The sequence below is a fragment of the Anas platyrhynchos genome, chromosome 2 (genome assembly GCF_047663525.1).
Source record: "Anas platyrhynchos isolate ZD024472 breed Pekin duck chromosome 2, IASCAAS_PekinDuck_T2T, whole genome shotgun sequence".
In the NCBI taxonomy this organism is placed as follows: domain Eukaryota; kingdom Metazoa; phylum Chordata; class Aves; order Anseriformes; family Anatidae; genus Anas; species Anas platyrhynchos.
Window position 1 is genome coordinate 35346030 of NC_092588.1, and position 22075 is coordinate 35368104.

Consider the following 22075-nt stretch of genomic DNA (forward strand, 5'->3'; position numbering starts at 1 on the left):
AATCACAACAATTTTCCATGATAGACATTTCTTTCAGCAGTTCTCTCTCTCCGCATAACAATCTCACAGTTGTGGAACCATTCTTCCTATATCATTATCTGGACTCAGCAAGGATTTATCAAGCAAGGATAGTTCATACTGAAGTAGAAACACTGTAAGGTTTCCCTCAAGTGTAATTCTATCCTGAAGACAAAGCACTTCACAGTTCAACCAAGAGAAAATGAAAACTACTGGTCTTCCGAAAGGTTTGTAGGATGTAAATCAAAAGGACAAGAGCTAAGAAAGTGTTACAACCTAAACTGATTTCCTTAAATTACAGCCCTAAAACAACACAGACTGTGCATTCCTGTCTTTCCTAAAGCCTAGCTTAACAGGTTATAGCTGATCTTTTTCTGATCAGCTGAAGTAATCTTTTTTTCATTTCAAGGTTTAAGTTGAAGCTATTCATTCCTCAGTGTTCAATGATTCATTACTCTAACTGTTAAAAAAAAAAAAAAATCGCATCATATTTCCAGTTTAAGTTTCATTGACAATTACTACATACCTGGAATAGACCTTTTTTTTTTTTTTTTTTTTTTTTCTTTGAGGGAGAGTTATACTGGGAATTAAAGGTAGGTATTTTCATGGCTGCTAAGCACCCATCAGTTGGTCACTCACTCCTGCCCCCTGCAGAATGGGGGAGAGAACAGGAAAAGCAAAAGCAGGAAAAAATTGTGGGTCAAGATGGAGAAAATTCAGTAAATGAAGAAAGGAAACAAACAAACATAAATGCATAATAAGTGAATCATTGAATCATTAAGGTTGTAAAAGACCTCCAAGATCAGAAGGTCCAACTGTCCCCCTATCAACAATATCATCCACTACACCATGTCCCTAAGCGCCACGTCCAACCTTTCCTTAAACACCCCCAGGGAAACTGACTCAACCACCTCCTCCAGTTCCAATGTCTGACTACTCTTTCTGAGAAGAAATTTCTTCAAATTTCCAACCTGAACCTCCCCTGGCACAACTTGAGGCCATTCCCTCTACTCCTATGACTGGTTATCTGTGAGATTGACTCCCAGCTCCCCACAACTTCCTTCGGGTAGTTGTAGAGAGCAATACAGTCTCTCCTGAGACTCCTCCAGACGAAACAACCCTAGTTATTTTGATCCCACTGAGATATTATGAAAATGGCTGGGCTCATCCCAAAGGCACTCACTCACCACCTCCCACAAGCAGACTGATGCCCAGGCAATGCCCAAGCAATGACTAGTTTGAAACAAAATAATCCCCCGTTTTTTTACTGCTGAGCATGACATTACACAATATCGAATATCTGTTTGGTCAGCTCAGGTCAGCTGTTCTGGCAGTGTCATTTCTTAATCTCTTGCCCATCCCAGCTTGCTCACTGAGGGGGTGGTACAAGAAACAGAGAAGACCTTGACACTGTGCAAGCACTGTTCAGCAACAGCTAAAACATTGGTGGGGTGTTACTGATACAGTCTTAGTCACAAATCTAAAACACAGCACCATATGGACTGCTGTGAAGAAAATTGACTCCATCCCAGCCAGACCCAGTACAGTACCACTATAGTAATGGTTATTAAGGGCTTATAGTTGGAGATTAGAAGGAAAAAGTTGTATTTGGGAAAAGGAAGGAAGGGAGGAAGGGACTCAGAAAAGGACTTAACCTTAGTTAGTTTTGGTGCATCAGAAGTAAATAATTATAAAGCCATGTGTCTGCTTAAAATGCCTTGATAATCAGATCACTGCTCTGTGAATGAAAAAAAAAAAAAAATTAAGCATTTCTTTCCTTCCAGAAGCCTACCCAAAAAAAACCTTTAGGTCTCTTTTAGAATTTATCTATACAAACATTTTGCAGACTTCTAACAGTTATTAGTTAATAACTGTTAACAGGATAGTTAACAGGATAAGTTAACAGGATAACTTGGACAATACATATTTTCATAATGTGTGCAGCAACCAACCACCCCCAACACGTGCTTTTATGCTTTTGATGTTTTGTTTTTTGTTTTAAGCTGTATCACTTATCCCAGTAAAGTTTAAAAATGCAAGTATATGTTTCAAAATTAGATCACACATTAGATATGCTGCTGATAAATTAAAAGAAGAAAAATTTATCAGACATACATGTTGCCATTTAACAGTTCTCATATTGTGGGTTGTGACAATTTAGGGGAACTAAACTGATCAATTCATCAGTGCTTAAAGAAAATTACTATGCAGGAGAAGATTTTATATTTTTTTCCAGTAAGTGTCTCGTAATATCTATGCACAATATCAGAAATATGATATTAATAAACTTGGTCTAGGAATTAAGAGTCCCAATTTCACACTACTTGTAATTCACAGTTTTCAACACAGTTACTCTTAAATTTTCTGGCAGAAGAAGCACCTAAATCCAAAGTTGGGCAACATGATGTTTTGTCTAAAAGCTCATGGAAGTTCTACCTAAAATTCCTTGCAAGGAACACACCCATCCCATCCATAGCCTGAAGCTGTGTTACAACCAGCAAATAACAGGCCTACCTATAGGGCAGAAGCAACAACCCAGGTACCCCTACTTTCTTTACTCTACTATTATCTGTAGGTTGGACGCTGGGTTTTGTTCCCCCAAAGGCAGCACAGCCTCACAGAAGGCAACATCCAATCCATATGGACAGAACTCCTAAAGGCTACAAGCTTGATAGACTGTGCTCCAGTCTCCTCCATTTCATATGACTGTCTAGTACTCTCTACCCTTTTGTCTATTGTACACATGCAGCATATACAACTGAATAATAAGATTATGGTTTTGTAGAAAATCACTAAGTGCCTAGTGGCAACACAAATTGAATCCACTTGTGATCGAGTCATTGCTTTAGAAGTCCAGTGAAATTCTCATTTGGGTCAACAGCCAAAATGCTGTTAACACCAGAAGCAAAAGGAAAAGTCAACTTCTGAAAAGCTCAGCCACATCCAAAATAAATTCATAGCCTAAGTAAAGATTCTTTTCTAACACCAAACATTTCGGAATTGTTTAATTTCACAGCATGGAATTTTCCTAAGAAAAAAAGTGTCAGGCTAACTCAGAAAAGAATCAGTGAAATATCTCAAAGCAATCTGAAATAGATGACAAATACCTGGCTTAAACACAATAACAATTTGTTAGAGGAATAGGATTTCTTGTTCTAATGCATAAAAAAATACATACATACTGGAGCAAAACATTCAGGGCTGGAAATACTGAATACACTCTTTTATTATCATCATTATTGGCATAAGTGGAAAAAAAGTGAAATATATACTCCAGTGTTTTGCATTTATTCAAGTGAATGCATTCATTAGAATTGTAATGACTGGACAACTGAGGTAAATAGTAATTTATATATTCATTAATGTATTCATAATACAAAATCCAAATTCCACCTAAAACATAAAAGCATAATTCCTTCTGTCTGTAGAAGACTTATTTGCTGTAAAATTACTTTAACACAAATGTGATATTACAGGCTGTGATGTATCTTCGAGTTACAAATGTGCATAGTCCACGAATTTTCCATGTAAACAAGTCAAGTTAGAAACATCTACACATAACAAAATGGCTCTTCATATACATGAAATATTGACATTCAAAATGAACATGCCAAGTTTTCTCCACTTCATATTTCATCACTTTAAAAGCTTGTCAAAATTTTGCTAGCTGTGTAAAAAAAAAACAACTGGTGATGACTAGTCACATTAGAAAGACCTGATATTTTACTCAATGTCCTCTGTAGATAGCAGTACTAGAGTGAAGAAAAAGTGACAACAGAACTTTTATAACATTTACATGTCATCTGTTAACATTGGAAATTTTGCTTAAAATCATTTTCCTACTTTAAATATATATATATATTTTTAAAAGCTACTAACCGTATGGAAAACCATAGCACCCAAAGCAGAACACCAGCAATAGTGAGTGGAGCTCTTCCACTCTCTTCCAAACAACAGTTTCCTTAGGAAATTACTGCAAGTACATTAATGGAGCATACCACTAGAGGAATTTCCCACTGGAAACTGTTTTGCAGTCACCCACCCAGAAAAAGAGAAGGAAAGCGCACTCAAAATTATGGGGTGAGCTCTGGGCATACATAACAGAACTCCAGGTCCTGCACTCAACTTGGCCATTCTGCTTTGCCTACCCATTTGTCTTAGCATAGCAGGTAGCCATCAACTGTTTCTTTATCCAAATAATTTACCAGCAGGCATGAGGAAGATTTCTAAGCCTGATATCGCACATGAATTAAGGAAATGAAAAACAAACAAACAAACAAAAAAACACCTGGCAGAAGTGCCTGAAGACAGGAGGAAAGCAAATGTCATTCCTATCCTCAAGAAAAGCAGGAAGAAGGATCCAGGGAACTACAGACCAGTCAGCCTCATCTCAATCCCTTGGAAGGTGATGGAGTGATGGAGTAATGCCTGGACTACTTTTAAAAAACATTTCCAGGCACATGAAGGAGAAGAAAACCACCAGAAGCAGTCAGCATGGATTCACCAAGGGGAAGTCATGCTTGACCAACCTGATAATATTCTATAATGAAATCAACAGTCTGATGGATGAGGAGGGGAGCAGTGTATATTGTCTTCCTGGACTTCATTAAGGCCTTTGGCACTGAACCCCATAAGATCGTCATAGAGAAGGTGTTGAAGTATGGACTGGATGAGAAGACAGTGAGGTAGACTGAAAAAACTGGCTGAACAGCTGGCCCAGAGGGCAAGTTTTCAGTGGTGCAAAGCCTAGTTAGACACCAGTAACAAGTGGAGTACCCCGGGGCCAGTACCAGGTCCAGTCTTGTTTAACGCCTTCATTAATCATATTTACAATGGCATAGAGTGCACCCTCAGTAAATTTGCAGGTGACAAAACAACTGGGGGGAGCAGCTAACTCACCAGAGGGCTGCACAGCCATCCAGAGGGACCTCACCAGGTTGCAGAGGTGGGCTGACAAGAACCTCATGAAGTTCAGCATGGAGAAGTGCAGAGTCCTGCAGCTTGGAAGGAACAACTAGCACATGCTGGGGGTCCACCCAGCTGGAAAGCAGCTCTGTAGAAAAAGTCCCAGTAGACATCAAGAGGAACGTGAGTCAGTAATGCACCTTTGCTGCTAAGAAAGCTAACAGTATTCTTGGCTGCATCAGGCAAAGTATTGCCAGCAGGTCACAAAAGGTGATCTTTCCCCTCTACTCATCATTGGTGAGACAGCATCTGGAGTGGTGTGTCCAGTTCTGGGCCCCAAATACAAGAGAGACGTGGAGCTACTGGAGAGGGGCCAGCAGAGAACTATCAAAATGATAAAGGAACTGGAGCACATCCCCTGTGAGAGGCTAAGGAAGCTGGGACTGTTCAGCCTGGAGAAAAGGAGGCTCAGGGATGATCTCATCAGTGTCTATAAATACATGAAGGGGAAATGTAAAGAAGACAGAGTCAGACTCTTTCCAGTGGTGCCCAGTGACAGCACAAGAGGCAATGGGTACAATCTGGAAAGCAAGACACACTTCCTTACTGTGCAAGTGACCAAGCACTGGCCCAGGTTGCCCAGAGACATTGTGGAGTCTCCCTCCTTGGAGATCTTTAAAAGCCACCCAGACAGGGTCCTGGGCAACCTGTTTTGGGTGGTCCTGCATGAACAGAGGGGTTGGACCAGATGGCCTCCAGAAGCCCCTTCCAACTTCAGCCATTCTGGGGTTCTGTGAATTTGCAAGACTAAAAAAAAGAAATCCTAGTATTATAAAACTGCCCAAGTAAAAATTTCAGCATACATTTTCAGACCTTTTGGACCATTTTGAGGTTGTGACCGAATTCATGGTTTGGACTGAAGTTGAAATCAAGTCACTTGCATAGCAGAATTTTGGTAGTGGCTTTACTATATAAACTGTTCTGAAATTACTCGTTACACTAAGATACCAGAATCATACACTGACCATAAATTTGGAACTAGAAGTAATATTTCTATCCACTGATATACCTACTTTATTTAATCAGGGTCCTTCTAATAAATTTAATTCTGAAGTATAAGCACAATCAAATGGATGATTTTAATCTAATAGATTTTTTTTCTGTTGTTGAGCATGGCTTATTACACGAGAGAGTGAGTGAATCTTTTTAATTTTCAGTTCAATCATTTAAAATTAAAGTTTTTATTACCAGATTTCAAACAATAATTTTAATGCTTGCAGGCTTATGCATGACTGCACTGGGGACACCATGGGCCAATAAAAGATTTCAGTATCTTAACTGGGAGTTCCGGGAAATTTAGTTACCCCAAACTAAAATCGCATCTTGACAGTCTCCATAATATTCATAGCATCTGTTTGACCTGACAGTACCCCAGGTACAGAAACTGTAAGTGAACCTCTGTAATCTGATACACTTTAGGAATGCACTTTTTTTTTTTTTTTAATCCAAACACTTCAGGATCAAACAAAGCCAATCATGAAGAAGTGACCAGAACGCAAGATTGCTTTTTTAAGGTAGCTGCCTAAATAACCATACTACAGCCTGCTGACATTGCTCTACAAGGAGGGGGGATGGGTGTCTAATCCCTGCAGGCTGAACAGGACACTGAGCACAGGATATCACAGTCTCTGAGCAAGTGAACAACAGAAGGATTCTGTTTTTACTTCTGCTAACCATATTTTAAATTTAAAAAGTAAGCTTTGATCTGTGCTTTTTTTATTTTAAGAAAGACAGTTTTTGATCTTCTAGAAAAGATGGAGTGCTCTAAAAATAAATAAATAAATAAAAGAAATAATAAAAATTAAAAATCAACATAAAAACACAAACCCTGGGTAAACAGGTTCTTTGCTTTCCTAGTTAAGGCTTTGGATGGTGCTTTCACACACAAATACAATAGGATACCTGGGGCAGAATGCCCTGAAGTATAATAGAAGTAACAACTGGGAATAGACGGTTAGACTGCATGAAGTTACAGGATGCAAGTACCTATGAGCTTTAGATTAGTATGAATAAAATTTTTATCTTGGCTGCATACAAAACTGTGTCAAGCAACCCCAGCTGCAGGAAGAGAGAGGTGATAGTGACATTGGATTTCAGGTTTCTGAATAGGATTGGATTCATATAGATTAGTTTAAGCTTCTCAAAGTTAGAAACCTATCAAGTATAAAAGTTCATCGTTTTTAAAGATGTATGAAACACACTTAACATGTTTAAAGTCTCACACTTAAAGAGTAATGACTCAAAAAGAATTTAGAATATTGGTTTTGTAAGGCCACTACGGGATCTTCTGTCCATATAACAGAGTCCTTAGATGTAAACAGTTGTGGAGATTCTTATCTCCTGAGAGGTCTGATAGAGTTGGTGTTCTCTGACTATGCCTACTGTGTGCCCAACATTAATGCCTTAGAAATGCAGTAAAGCCAAAGCTAGTGTTGCACACACAAAATCTCATTCAGACTTTAAAGACTTATTTTCAATGAAGCCTTGGCCTGATCGTTCCAGAATATGAAGTTTGCCTCTGCAAACTGCTACTTGAATGTCTTCCACACCTTCATCAGCCCATGCAAGTAACCCATAATATATAAACCATCGGATAATGGACATCATGAAGCAGCAGACAGATGAGCCTATGATGGCAGAAAAATAAATATTCATAGCTATCAGATATCCATTAGCAGACACTATTCTGATAGCTTTTGGAACAAGAGACAGTATATCTTGCTTTATCTGTAAAAGGCAAATCAATATTACTTCTCCCGTGGAAAAAGAATACAAGGAACATTGCGTTACAACGTCACATTTACTCAAGCTGTATAGAAAGATAAACATGAGCTAATGTTTAAATAAATTTTACTTTCCAGTTATGTAGCCAAAGTACATTTTTTTTTTTTTAATCTTGACCGCCCAAAAAAAAAACAAAACAAAAAAAACTATTCATAGGGAAGTTCGAATAATACCCAGCAATTACAGTCATACAAATTTGAGGACAGGACTTACCAGAGGACTAAATAGGGAAGATCTAATACAGATTTAATTATCCTGACTTCCTGACTTTAGCTGTCAAAGTTAACCCTGTATTTACTCAAGTAATGAAGTTAACAGGTGCTTAGAATTTAAATTATGTCATTTACAGAATTTTCTCTAGTAAAGCAGATAAATAATTGCTGGTAATAGTCTAATCACAAGTTTTATTCATGCATTTTCAAAAGATGAATATCTATGCAGATATGCATCTTAATTTCCTATTATTTACCTGTGAGAGGCTGACTTGGTCTCATAAGACTTCATACCAATTTCATAATCAGCTTTTTAAATAGAACTACATGTTTATTATGCACCATTACAACAAATATTTCTGAACTAGAAAGGTTAGAATTTGTTGCCATAGAAAAATCAGGATATTCATTTTCACCACAGCAAAATACAAAGGGTTCTTTTATATCTGTAGAATTTATATACTGCAAGTGTGGCTAGAACTCCTTAGATAAAACTAAGGAGTAGTGATCAGAATAGCTTTAATACAGCATGCTAAAATACAAAAGGATATTTCACATATAAACATCTACTTGATTGATTTAAAGCCACTTGTATCCTTTTTAACGGCTATGGGAAAGGCTACCCTGATTTGCCTTCTTCATGTAACACAAGATACACAATATCTTACCAGAGTAATCAGCAAAGCCACTGAAGACTATTTGCAAGCAGATACCCGATAGCTCTCAAATGCCTTTGGGAACACACAACCTTGTTCAGTTTGGTTCTACACAGCTCACACTCTGTGCTTATCATAAATATAAAAATCTCCTTTTTTACTACTATAATTTCTAAGTAACACTTTTACATTAGTAGTAATTTAAAATGTATTCAGTTTGGTGCAGTTGAAGTTTTTCTCTAATTAAATACGCATTTGTACTTTCCAGTGAAAAAAATGCAAAACCCACAATGGAATCAGAATGGAAAGATTTTGGTTTCTTTAAATGCAAGAATACAGTAATCTTTTGCCATGGAGAAGCCATCAGAACAAAGATATAATAATAAAGTTTGATAACAAACACATGAATTTATAATACAACAATAAGTACTTAAATAACTATGATAACTAACCAAAAAAAATTACTTTTTTTTTTTTTTTTTTACTATACTTTAGGGAGTCTTCTATCATTTCTTGTATTGACATCTATTACATGCTAGCATATGGTACTGGCAACTGTTATGATATCGGTGTATCTACATTGAACTTCAGGCCCAACTGGGAAGATACATTAGTGATTCTAGTCCAGTTGGAATTAAAATCTGCCTGTGATTGCTTCCACGTGCATTTTTACCATCCATCATTTAAGTCAAAATTACTTGTATAACTTCCCCCCTCTGTGGGGGAGAAGACAGAGAAACTGCTTTAATTAATATTTTTTAAAAATCATTTTTCTTAATATTGCTTTCAAAATTCAGTTTTCTAACATGCTTTGCCTTCACGGATAATCTCTTCATTTCAAGTTAAATTAAAATAGACATTTCTGCTACTCAGAGCAGAGAAACCTCTGAGAATGAATAACATCATAGTCAAACTAAAAACCAAACTGAATATGAGGCGCACACAGGGGAAAAAAAAAAAAAAAAAAAAAAAAAAAAAAGACACAGGTGTCAATTTTTACCTAAACAATACAGGCTAGAAGTATTACAGGTTAGAGTACAACATGAACAAGAAGAATCAGATGTGAGAAATGCAGAACCAGGAGCAGAAAAGGTTATCACAGAGCTACCGTGGGCCACATGTCTCCAGCCACCTTCTGCGATTCCCCAGCTGTTTGCTGCTAGCACTACCAGATTCATTGCTCTGCCTGAGCCCCGAGAAGGTACAGGCATTGCCTCTGCCTGTGCAAATGGCCCAAGCTCATGGAACAATCCTCAAACTGCTGCCTGGGACACCCCTGAGAAGCAGGGCCCTTTAGTGTCAAGGTCTGAATAAAAACACACCTGGCATGTCTGCGGATTGAAGCCCAGAGAATATGGAGCCTACTGAAGACAAACAGTGATCTGTCTAACTGTCTATACTTGCAAAGAAGTACCCAGCTTACCTTCTGTAAAGGCATGCTCCAACTATTATTCTCAGATCCCCTCCTCACATTTATTTGCTTACCTCATCTACCAGGAGTTCTCATTTGCAATGTGTCTAGACTATTTCTAGCACTGTACAGTACCTTTCCCTTGTTGCAGCCAGCAGAATAAAATACAATATAAAGATAATGGAGTTTTTCAGCTGATATGGATTAAAATACCTATAGGAAGGATAGCCTATTACCTTCCTTTTGCACATCTTGAAATATACCCAGTAAAAAAATACCGCCGCATTCCTTATAGGCATAGAAAGACAGAAACTGGCAGGCATAATTCAGTAGTCATATTAAGAACAATCCTATCATCCACAGAACGTTCAGCTTTGTTTATTATTTAAAAAAAATACTGTACTTTATTCTAATCCTGAAGGATTTAATGTCAAAGATTCATCTTGAGCTCTTTTATCAGGACAGTGCATTAATCAAGTTATTTCTACACCTAAATAATTCCCTATGCAAAAACATAGTAATATCACCTTGTAACCAGTAATACAAATGTTATTTGACTGTTTTTTGTTGTTGTTTTTCCCACACAGGTTTAGCTACTGCAATCACAGTGCCAGAATATACCTCCAACCAGCATACAGTTGCATTTACACAGGTGGTGTTACAAATCAGAGAGAGATCTGATCACTGCCAGAAGAGACAAGCCTCGTACCCTACTCCCACGCCTTCCAGACTCATTGTATTACAAAGTCTCTTCCTCTGAAGCACCATGCATGAGAAGAACACACATCTGCACAGAAAGGAGCACTGGGGGACATGCCTCAGACACTTCCTCCTCCCAGGCTGGATGCCCTACAATCGTGCCCAGAGAACATGGCCCCAGAAAACAACCGCTCTCTTCAGCAAAAGAGAACTAATTAACTGAAGTGAAAGAACAGTGTGTCTGCTGTACCCTGCACAGGAAAATATCTAACTGTGCTGACAATATACAATAGATGTTGGATACAGTGGATTACAGCCAGGCACACATTTAATGGAGGAGATGGTCCAATGCCAACTGCACATTTCTAAACACTCAACTACACAGCTGCAGGGTTGGTGCAGGCTCTGCTAAAGGAACTATAGTGGCACATGACTGGGTTCTGTCCTCTTCATTTCATATTTAGATAAATGTCTTGTTTGTTTTTCTTTTGCAAATCTCATTTCCTATGTTAAAAGGCTATGCTTCAGAGTTAAAAAAAAAAAAAAAAAAAAAAAAAAGGCAACAAACAACAAACAAGCAAACAAACCACCATACTTGAAAGGTTTATAACTGCTTGCAGAAACTTGTGGTTCATTTGATATAAATCACAGTAATCTCATACTCTAAAAACACATTCCATAAAACTCACACAGCTTCCCTTTCAACTTGAATATCATTATTTGAACAGCTTTTGTACAAAATATAAAAATAACACTCAAATACTGGCTTAAATGCAAAAAGCAACCATCTGGTAGAAAGCACATATAGCATTCCTTTTCCCCACAAATATATATATATATATAACATCAATATTATTGATATATATCAATAAACAATTCTGAATTCAACTGAGAAAAGAATTATGGATTGTCTAAAACTTGCAGAGCTCTCCGTAATAAACTGATGAATTTTACCAGGCATCTAAACGAATTCCATGCTCTTCAATGTTGCATCAATCAATAGGCCTGTTACTATTACCAGATTTGGATTTAAGCACTATAATGAAGTACTACTGAAATTTGGAAACACTTTAAATGAGCCTAGGTCACATAATTATTTTGGTGTTCCAGAACACTAGAAGAAAAAAACTGAGTGTTCCAATAAAGATATAGCAAAAAGATGATAAAAGGACATTTTGATTATTATAATGGCCCTTATTATTATCAGATCCCATTTTCTGTAATGATATGGCAATTTTTATATGCTCAAATATTAAACAGAAACACTGTAGAAGTAGTTATGGAAAAAACATTCAAGCACATTTACAGGAGAATAGCTATCATTAACAATGTCCTAAATTCAAATGCTTCCTTTTTTTTTTTTTTTTGAATCAGAAAAAGCCTCAAAATACCTAGGACTTTATTACAGTTGAACACAAAAGGTAACATGACATAAACAAAGGTAAAAAAATGCATTTAAATTTGCATTTACTGGTCAATGTATAAGAGAACCATGAAGAGGGAGGACAGAATATGTCATTGATCTTGATGGCCTATGTTTTCCACAGATGATTTATCAGTTTGTTCTCTATAGTCAAGCCACAGAGATAGCTTGTAGGAGCTTACAGAGACAACCAAAATATCAAGCAGGTCAGCCAAGTAAGTATAGTTCAAAGTCAACTCATCACAAAAACACTGCAGGCGGCTTTAGCAAAATATTTCAATTTATTAGACTTAAAGGTTTAAAGGATACGTGCTTTTCAACAACAACAAAAGAATAACAGATTTGTAGTCCGCTTTAACTTGCAGGTTTCTGTCAATCTTCCAAAAACGATGGCTATAAATTTTACACTATCAGATCAAGTGCCAGGTCCTGCAACTGGGAAGGGGCAACCCTGGCTATACGTACAGACTGTGTGATAAGACTCTGGAGAGCAGTCCTGCAGAGAGGGATCTGGGGGTTGTGGTTGACAGCAAGCTGAATATGAGCCAGCAGTGTGCCCTGGCAGCCAGGAGGGCCAGCTGTATCCTGGGGTGCATCAAGCATAGCACTGCTACCTGGTTGGGGGAAGGGATTGTCCCACTGTGCTTTGCGCTTGTGCGGCCTCACCTCAAGTGCTGAGTGCAGTTCTGGGTACCACAGTACAAAAAGGACGTGAAACTATTGGAGAGCGTCCAGAGTACGGCTACAAAGATGTTGAAGAACCTAGAGGGGAAGACATATGAGGAGCAGCTGAGGTCACTTGACCTGTTCAGCCTGGAAAAGAGAAGACTGAAGGGAGACCTCATCGCAGTCTACAGCTTCCTCACAAGGGGAGTGGAGGGGCAGGCGCTGATCTATTCTCTTTAGTGATCAGTGATAGGACCCACAGGAATGGTGTCAAACTGTGACAGGGGAGGTTCAGGCTGGATATCAGGAAGAGGTACCACTGAGATGGATGTTATGTACTAGAACAGGCTCTCCACGGACGTAGTCATGGCACCAAACCTGTTGGAGTTTAAGAAGTTTGGACTGTGCAGTTCAGTCATATGGTCTGAATTTTTGGGTAGACCTGTGTGGAGCCAGGAGTTCAACTTGATGATCCTTGTGGGTCTCTTCCAACTCAGGCTATTCTATGATCTACCCACATACAGTCATCATCATATCATTAGGAAGGAATTTAATATAGCATACCCTGCATTCTAAGGACACATGGAAATATATATGAAAACATAAGCCAAAGCATGAGTGGCCCAACTATTCATATTAATTCATATTCATATTATCAATCATATTATTGGATCTTTTTCTGTTTTACTTCTCAGTATACCACCAGCACTTATGGATGAAAGTTAGATCATTCAAATCCAATTCATAAGCAATGCTACTGGGAAAAAAAAGCTGAAATATGTATATAGTTTTACCTTCATGATTTGTCTCATGGATTACTCCTGATTCCTTCCATCAAAAAGTTACTTGAATGCTCAAGTCTTTATGGACTCTTCACCAAAGTGTGTAATGTAAAAAAATCTTCCTCACACTAGCTTTAAAGAGCAGCCGAAAACTATGTCAATACTGAACTGAAAAGAGTCCCTGAAATAAGGGGATGTTAGATACTTCTGTTTGGCCTCTGGGAGGACAAGTGCATTGGCTGCAGAGGCTTAAAGCTGACACTTATCATATCGTGCCCACAAATAAAGTAGGCCTGAGATAATGGGGACAGCTAAATAAATATCAGCTTACATAATCAGGATGTACTTTTCAGTCAGTTATTTAACCTATAAGTTACATATATGATCACAAAAATAAAACCATTTTTATATTATGCAAAGCATAAGTGTGAAAAAAAATAAAAAATATGAATATAGGGCTCTGTGTAATAAAAATGTAAGTTAATGACTAAATATTTTCACAAGAAAAAGAGTGTAGTAAAAAGGAAAAAGACAGCATTAAAAAAAAGTCATCAGAAATCATGAGCTCTAATAATTAAGTTATATGGATCAATTTATTAAAATAACTATATGGTTCAAACAAGGTAACTGGTAACAAGGTACAGCATAGAAACAAAACTAGTATATTTCCAAAAATTGTCATTTGAGCCTCAAATATCTCCTTCCTGTAAACTGTCACAGGCAATCTAGTCAGCATGCCCTTGCTAACCTACACAGGACACTAACTGCTGCATCCATAAGCTGTCCTCTGGGTTAGGTTTTGAAACAAATGACTAGAGAACTATGTTTTATATGAAAGCTAGAGAATCAAGATGTTATTTCTGTGTTTTTAAGTAAGTATTACTGTACTAATGACTGAGAACTTTCAGCTGGTAGCAAAGGTAATTTTTAAGGGAACATAAATGAGTTGTACCTTTAACTGCAGTTAGTCCATCGTTTCTCACCAGATACTTCTACCATCAAAAGCACAATGGTTCAGGCAAGTAAGAATCTCTTCATTTCTAGAAACTGAGATCTGGGTAATTTTAGAAGACATGTAGGTTTTTGGGTTGCAGAGCTATTTTTAATAACAGCCAAAGCATTATTAATCTCATTCTCCGATGCTTTTTATTTAGAAAACAATGCATGCAAATCACTCATGTATGTTTTTGTTTGTTTCTAACACAGCAAGTAACTTCCCAACCCTGACAGTGATTGTCCAATTAAAGCTTCCTGATGATTTGATTGCTGCTAATTTAATGTTAGACTAGCTCTGCCTGGTTATGAGTGAAGGCCTTACTCTTGTAAATCAGGGCCTCAGTGGCTACAGCAGAGCTCCCTGTGGGAACAGGGTGTGCTCACATGGTCTGTGCTGCAGCCTTGAGACTTCTCAAATGCTCTGAAGGGCCACACTGAGAAGGGGAGAAAAAAAAATCAATTAAAAAAACAAACAACACATGGAACCAATTAATGGGATTAATAGCACTGTCAGGCACTGAGGCAGTACAAAGAAAGAGCAGGAAGCTCAAGGGCCGTATGAGCTCAGGGCCCTGCTGTGAGAGCTCCTAAACGAAATGAGACCTGTAAGAACCAGAGGAGCCTGCAGTCTTCGTGCAGATAAACAAGACAGATAAAGGAAGGTGAAACACAAGCACCAAATAATACATGTGAGCAGTGCAGCAGGACAACAGTTGCACAAGCAGGAACAGAAGCCAGATAATGGAACTCAATTTCAATACCCTACCTACTGGGTGCTTTTATTTCCTCTCCTGACTCTTTAAGTTCTTTGGTGTTTAAGCAAATGTTAAGTGGATCTTCATTTTTGACAACTTCATTCTTCTAATCTTTCCTCTATTACCATAGGAAAACACAGAAGAAAATACCTTGAGTTTCGTATTTACTTTTGTTCCTTTTTCATCCCTGCTATCATTTTCTTTCAGGTATTCTTGCATCACGGGGTAAGAAATCTTGGTTTAATCTGATGCCCTAGTAATTTAGTCTTCTCCTTGTGCATCTCTCGTTTGTTCCATGTTGGTAAGTCTCCATTCAGCCTTCATCTCCAAAAAGATTCACCATCTTTATGCTTCTTAGACTACAGGCATTATTATCTACAGATGTTATTCTGAACCAGGACGCACTTAGAAGGAGCTCTGAAATATGATTTTTTTTCTTTCTAGGGGCTCTCGTTCATGCAAAAGTACATGTCTTAACAAGACACTCAATAAGTTGCAGCCTGCATTCTCTCCAAGGTTAGTCCTGAACAGAGTTAATCCTCAGAGCAGTTATGGATGATGCTTCATGATGGCAGACCCAGAGGGATTTCTGCATGTGCAAACTGTGTCCTTGTCCTCAGCTTGTGTGTTCCTAGGCATCTCTACTTTGTTCTGATTAGAACAGTAACGAAAAGAATCTTTAAAATACTTAGGAAGTGCAGAAAAGAACTTAAGGACCTTAAAGGATCATTCCAAATTCCTTTGAGATAGATATCTGATCAGAGAATTCTCCACAATCACCAGATTACTCTTCCATTCATACAACTGTCAACAGAGATGCAATGCTTACCAAACTGTAGTGCAATGCAATCTTGATGAAGGAGTTCATGGCACAGCAGCCAGTGATAATATAAGTGCTAAAGACACCTTTAACAAACAGCATGGCAAATCTATACCCAAGCAGTAAAAGTCTGAGTCAGACACTGTAAAACATGCACATTTCTTCAGATGAGAAGAAGTTATACGTTCTTCTATTTACCTCTCAACAACCACAAACACCAGTACCTTTCTTACAAAGAAAAAAACAAAAAAAGCAAAGATTCCATATAACTGTAGAGAACAATATTATTAGAAACAAATAGAAAAGAAAAATGTGTTGGCAATGCAGCATTAATCTTTGTATCCCATCCCCTTCCATTTCACATTCAGTGTTATTCACATGGTTCTTTTCCTCCTACTTCTTTAGGCTGTCTTCACTAATTATTATTAGGGAATTCAATTCCCTCTGCTGCTCCTTCTCAGACAGGACTGGACCGGGTTCCGTGACATTCTCCTCACCTATGAGGAACTGCACCTTTAAAAGTCAATAGCAATATGAAGCTAACTTAAGCACATAAGCTTGTGGTACACAGGACTGAGCAGTTATTTAAACTCAGGGAGTGATACAGAGATCACTTATGCCCATCACGGCTTGTTGCTGCAGAGGAAGGCAGCTGCGCTTCTTTTTGCCCTCACTCTCTGGCCATGCATTTTTTCTCTCCTGAGCTGTCAGTTCACTCCTCATCAGCCCACAGGCTGAACCACCAAGCTAAACCAACAGAACCCTTTTCACTTTGCAGACTTCCTTTTCTTCCATTTCAACTTCCCAGACAGGACAGCCACCAGTGCTCATACTGGTGAGAGCACATACTGGGCAACCAGGGCTGAAGACACAGGACCTGCAGCAGTTGGCTATTAGATCAGCCTCAGAACCTGTGGTTCTGAGTGTGAAACTACAAGAGTAAAACAAGTATGAGGGGAGGAAAGATTTAATTAAAAAGACTCACAGCTGAAAAGACCTAAACTCTCATGATTCTTGTCCCAGAAACCAGCTCCTCCAGAAGCCAACAAAAGAGCTTGATAAGCTTATTGTTCCAGCTACTATAGAGAAATCTGGTGTGTGAATAGAGTGATTTTACTCATTGAATTTTGCAGAGAGCTGGCAAAAAGCAGAGAGAGAAAGAATCCTTCGTTTAAGTACACAAGAAGGTAGCAATTTCCACTCTCTATATGGACAGAAATTTTGCAAGAGGTGACTGATATAAAAGTCTTCTACTTAAGGAAAAGCAAGTTCACATGTACTTAATTTTGTATGGGCATTTCCTATAACCGTAGCACATTTTCTCACACTGCTATTTGAATTTACCTTTAAAACTGAAGTGTTTCACTGCATGTTTAATTCAAAAATTAACTTGAATTTTATGTGAATAAGGAAAGAAAAGTGCCCAAAATAACAGAAGAGCAAAACAAGAGGGACATTGTAACTTCAGCCTAAGGACTCTCCCTGAACACTTATGGCTGGAACTAAAAATAGCTATTCAGTGAAAAGGAGTAGCCAGAAGAGAAATTAACACAGCATGGCATAGGATACCTGACACAAAAGTTAAGGCCATCAAAAATGTGTCTGTTGCAATCCTTTTAAAAAGGTATTACCCTCTACACTGAGAGCAGATGTGGATGCTTGTGTGGCATTGGTAAAGACATAAAGAGCACAATCACCTGAAACACATCCTTACCTACATCACAGAATTAAATTTATGTTCCTCCTGTCAAATGAGAGCTGCTTTTCACAACTTTCACTGATTACTCAAGCAGTACAATGCTTCCATCAAGAGAGAAACATTTTCCTACCACAGTTCTATTTCAAAGTGATTTTGCTTCCAGCTAGGTTTTAACTATTTCTCATGGTTTCAGGTAGAAAAGCATCATCTCTCAGCAGAGAAGATCTCTCTCTCTCACATTTCACAGCTAGGAGAATAAGAAAAGTGTGCATATGTACAAGAATGAGAACAGAAAATAACAGTAAATAACCTCGTTTTTATCTGAATATTACAGACAATAAGAGGTTTGTGTAGTCTTTGTTCCATTTAAGTTTAAGTTGGTGAACATAAAAATGCATGAAGTCATATTCCTTTATCCAGACATAAAGTACATCTCTTACTCATACAAAAGAACATATGCTTTAAAAAAAAAAAAAAAGTAAAAAAAAATCACAAAGCAAATCACAATAACAAATTATCAGTCTTTTTTTTTTTTTAATTATTCCTTTTTTGTGTCTGCAAAACTAAAAGGTAAAAGGAAACTGAGGGTATATAGGGGGAATTTCAGAAAGGAAATGCAGATAACAGAATATGCTAGAACATAACAACAAGACAAAACTGCAGAAGAATAGCAAAGAGAGGCGATAATGAGGAAAAAAAAAAAAAACATTTGGCTGCTGGAGGACTGGACATTCAGTGAAAGGATGCGGATATAAACAAGACAGAAAATGGGAAGGACAGAGTGGGAAGAAAAGACGTTGAAAAAAGACAGAGTGCTGATTAGACCTTCAAAATAAGAGCCAAACTGTAATAGAACATGATGTTACAATGCTTTTGAATATTATGTTCCTAACTCATTTATTTTAATGCTTCAGTTTACAAAGTAACACTTTCTTTTTTTAGAAGAAACAAACACTAAGAGCCAGCATCCTTCTAGGTGTGTCTGTTGAGTCAACGTCAAAATAAAGAAGCTAACTAAGAAACCCACTTGCTCTGTAAAGTGAAGAGGCAAATCACATGTAGTAGGAGTTCCATCTCAGGTACTGGCTGCCCAACCCTTTTAGAATTGTACTCCCCCTCAGAATCTCCAAAGCAGCCAGAAGGCTGACAGCGCTCACTCTCTGGTATGGATAGCATCTAGCACACTTGGAAAAGTGTAAGTTAGTAACTACAAAGAGTACATTAGAAAGAAATTAAAGTCTGAGTTAAGGCCATTAAAGTTTTTATTTAATATTTGACATTTACATTTGTCCTTTGTACCAAGAGATTGGATTAATCAAAAGAATCAAAACAGTTGAAGAGCTTACTTCAGGTTTAATTAACACCATGCACTAAATATCATCCAAAACTTGGAAGAGACTTCACAATGTAATAAAAAGCAAAGAAAAAAGAGCAGTTATAATAGGCTTATTTTGATCCAGGCTGACTCATTACTATAGAGATTGCCAGAAAAAAATCCAAACCCATCATTGTTCCCTTGCATGTCCTAGAGTGCAGATATTAGACTCATTTTATTTTAAACACGAACATCTACTAGCTCTAGACCTTAGCACTGAGCAGGTAGGCTCCACAGGGACTTGATGGTGAGCAACTCAGTTGAGAACTATTCCTCAGTTTCCCAGCTATTTTATTTTTATGGCAAGATAGTTATGCCTTCTGCACCCCATCTAAAGAAACAAAGTAATTGTCATGTTACAGGTTTAAAAACATTAAAAGCTAGCATAACAAAATGAAACTATTAAGCATCCTCCGTTTTATAATTTCATATTTTAGATACAAGTTTTCACATTTGATTATTACTGTTAGACAAATAATTTAACTCTGACTTAATAATTTAAATCAGATTAAATCATTTAATAATGATTTCTTTGGGTATCTTGTGTCAAAAAGAATTTTTTTAAGCAAATAAGAAAGCTCCTATTTCCCTTTTGGTAAAGCAATGTTTTGGAAACAAGGTTTCTGTGATTATTGTGTATATTTGTGACCACACCTGTACCTGTGACCTCTTTCACTATCTATTTCCAATATTTTTAAGGCTTTGACTAATTTCAGTATTTCTCAAAGATACAGACATCACAAAAATGCAAGTTCTTTCAAATGTTAGGAGATTAGCTAGTGAAGTAGGAGCAAAACGTATCATCTCATGCAAGGCAGACCTCTTTTCTTAAACCCTGTTCCACAGGAGAGAAGAATTATGCATGTCTCATCCACAGGAAGATTTCTGACATCTGTTGCACCTTAATGGTCACAGAACTCAAGCAAAAACCAAAAACCAAAGGTCATAAAACTGTTTGTTAATGGGAAAGGGTCTGCTTATCATTTCCATTATGGTTTTTGACTTGTTTTCCCTTAAAGACAACTTTACCAAGACAACTAGTTGAAGGCATAGCGAACGCTCTGAAAAACAAAGGACTTCTCTGCATCATTTTTTCCATTTGACTTTCATTCTCCTTTCTTTTACTTCAGTGCACATCAAGGCTACTATAAAGTCCTACTGCAGCAGACAACAAAAAAAAAAAACGTAATTAAAATTTACCTACAATCCTCCAGCCCCAACGTGGGTAGCAATGAGGCATTTCCAGACCAATGCTAGCTTCCATACATCCTTTGAAAAACAGCAAACATTGGCTCCTCTGAAAGACGGAGGGACTGCTGGGCTGAAACAATGCCACTAGATAACCAGGTAGTACTTCAAATTATGCTCATCATGTCTAGGTACTGAAAAACTTGGTCTTTCAAAAGCTTCGTCTAAATTGCTCAAACTGAATGCTTCTCTGGATAATTTCACATCATCCAGAATACAGACTCTACCATCCTAGGGACAGAATCCAACCAATTAAGCATAACATCAACATAAAATAAAAGATAATTTGAGCAAGTTCAAAAGAAAACAACTGTGTGAAAGCATCCCTATCCATCACATCACAGATACTGTACCTTAAAAAATACTTTGGTATTGTGAGAAATCTTAAACCAGTAACTGAGACACTGAAGTTGACTGTCCCTACATTTGTACTTTTAAGAACTGAGGGCAAATGTTCCTGCAGAAGATGGCCTATACTCCAAAATTCACTCCCAACTTTGACTAATTCGGTCACAAGGTGCACTATAAGTAGTGTAATTCACCAAGCAGGTGCACTAGGGTATGTTAAGGCTTACGTTTAAGCTAGAAACATAGCTACTTTATTAAAATTAAATAATAAAAGTTGGTGGACAATATACACTAATAGTAATAATCCATTTAGGGGAAAAAAAAAAAAATCCTATTGTATTTGATTCAGGAATTTTGTCTGCTAAAAGAAAACAAGGTAAGTGTGATCATGTGAACACAATCTTTATGGTGTTTAGAATTAATTATATTTCTAAGCCCACGTTACTTTGAGAAAAATCCTTAAGTATGTTTACTTTGAGAAGTTATTTTGGTGTTTTATAACTCAAATTACAGTTTCCTGGTTTGCATAACAACAATATACCTGCTTGATTCTTTTTAGCTGCAGTTCTATAAATAAGAAAACTCCCAAACACTAAATTTATCTCAGAGCTCTTGAAGATTTATTGCAAGCTGTTCTTAAGAGTGCTGATCCAGCTTTCAAATTCGTAGAAACTGTCAGGTTGCCCAAATGAGAACACAACCAAATGCCGAAGAGATGCAGTTGCACAGAAGTCTATATGTATAGATACTCACAGGCATTACAATTATTCATTGAGATTATTAGCACAAGAAAAGAATTTGTTGGATTGGATGCTTGAAATGCAAAGTGGGTCAATACTTCACTCAGACAGAAATGAGTGGGTGCAGATTCTGAATACTCTGTCCCAGCCAATTTTAGGCACATACCTCCTGTTCACATTTTAGAAAGATGGAAAAAAACAACAGTGAACCTTCATCACAGAAACAATTCAGATTTAGAATTCTTTTTACATTCCAAGACTCAAATGGAAAATAAATAAATAAAGCCAGGCAGTGCTATGCTAAGCGTTGCCACAAACATCACAGAAGAGAGGTGTTTCTAAGGGGCATTCCTCAAATCTAAACTAGGTGTCTGACCACAGTGTTTCCAGATGCCAGTAAACTTTTACAGGAGATGTCTAAACTTTCAAAGTGGAAAAAAGAACAACAAAAAGAAAAAAACATACACACACACAACAG

The 22075-nt window shown here is 37.5% G+C and overlaps 1 protein-coding gene across 7 annotated transcripts in view; it reads right to left on the bottom strand.

Moving 5' to 3' along the window:
- Nucleotides 1–22075, bottom strand: part of C2H8orf34 (chromosome 2 C8orf34 homolog) — a 186855-nt gene that overhangs the window by 160997 nt on the left and 3783 nt on the right. The window contains exon 1 of one of the 7 annotated variants that reach the window (XM_038175040.2): nt 14569–14745. The exons of the other annotated variants lie outside the window; for them this stretch is intronic. The gene's annotated coding sequence lies outside the window, so the exon portion shown is untranslated. Of the gene's footprint in view, nt 1–14568; nt 14746–22075 lie in introns of those variants that run through there. 7 annotated transcript variants of the gene reach the window in all.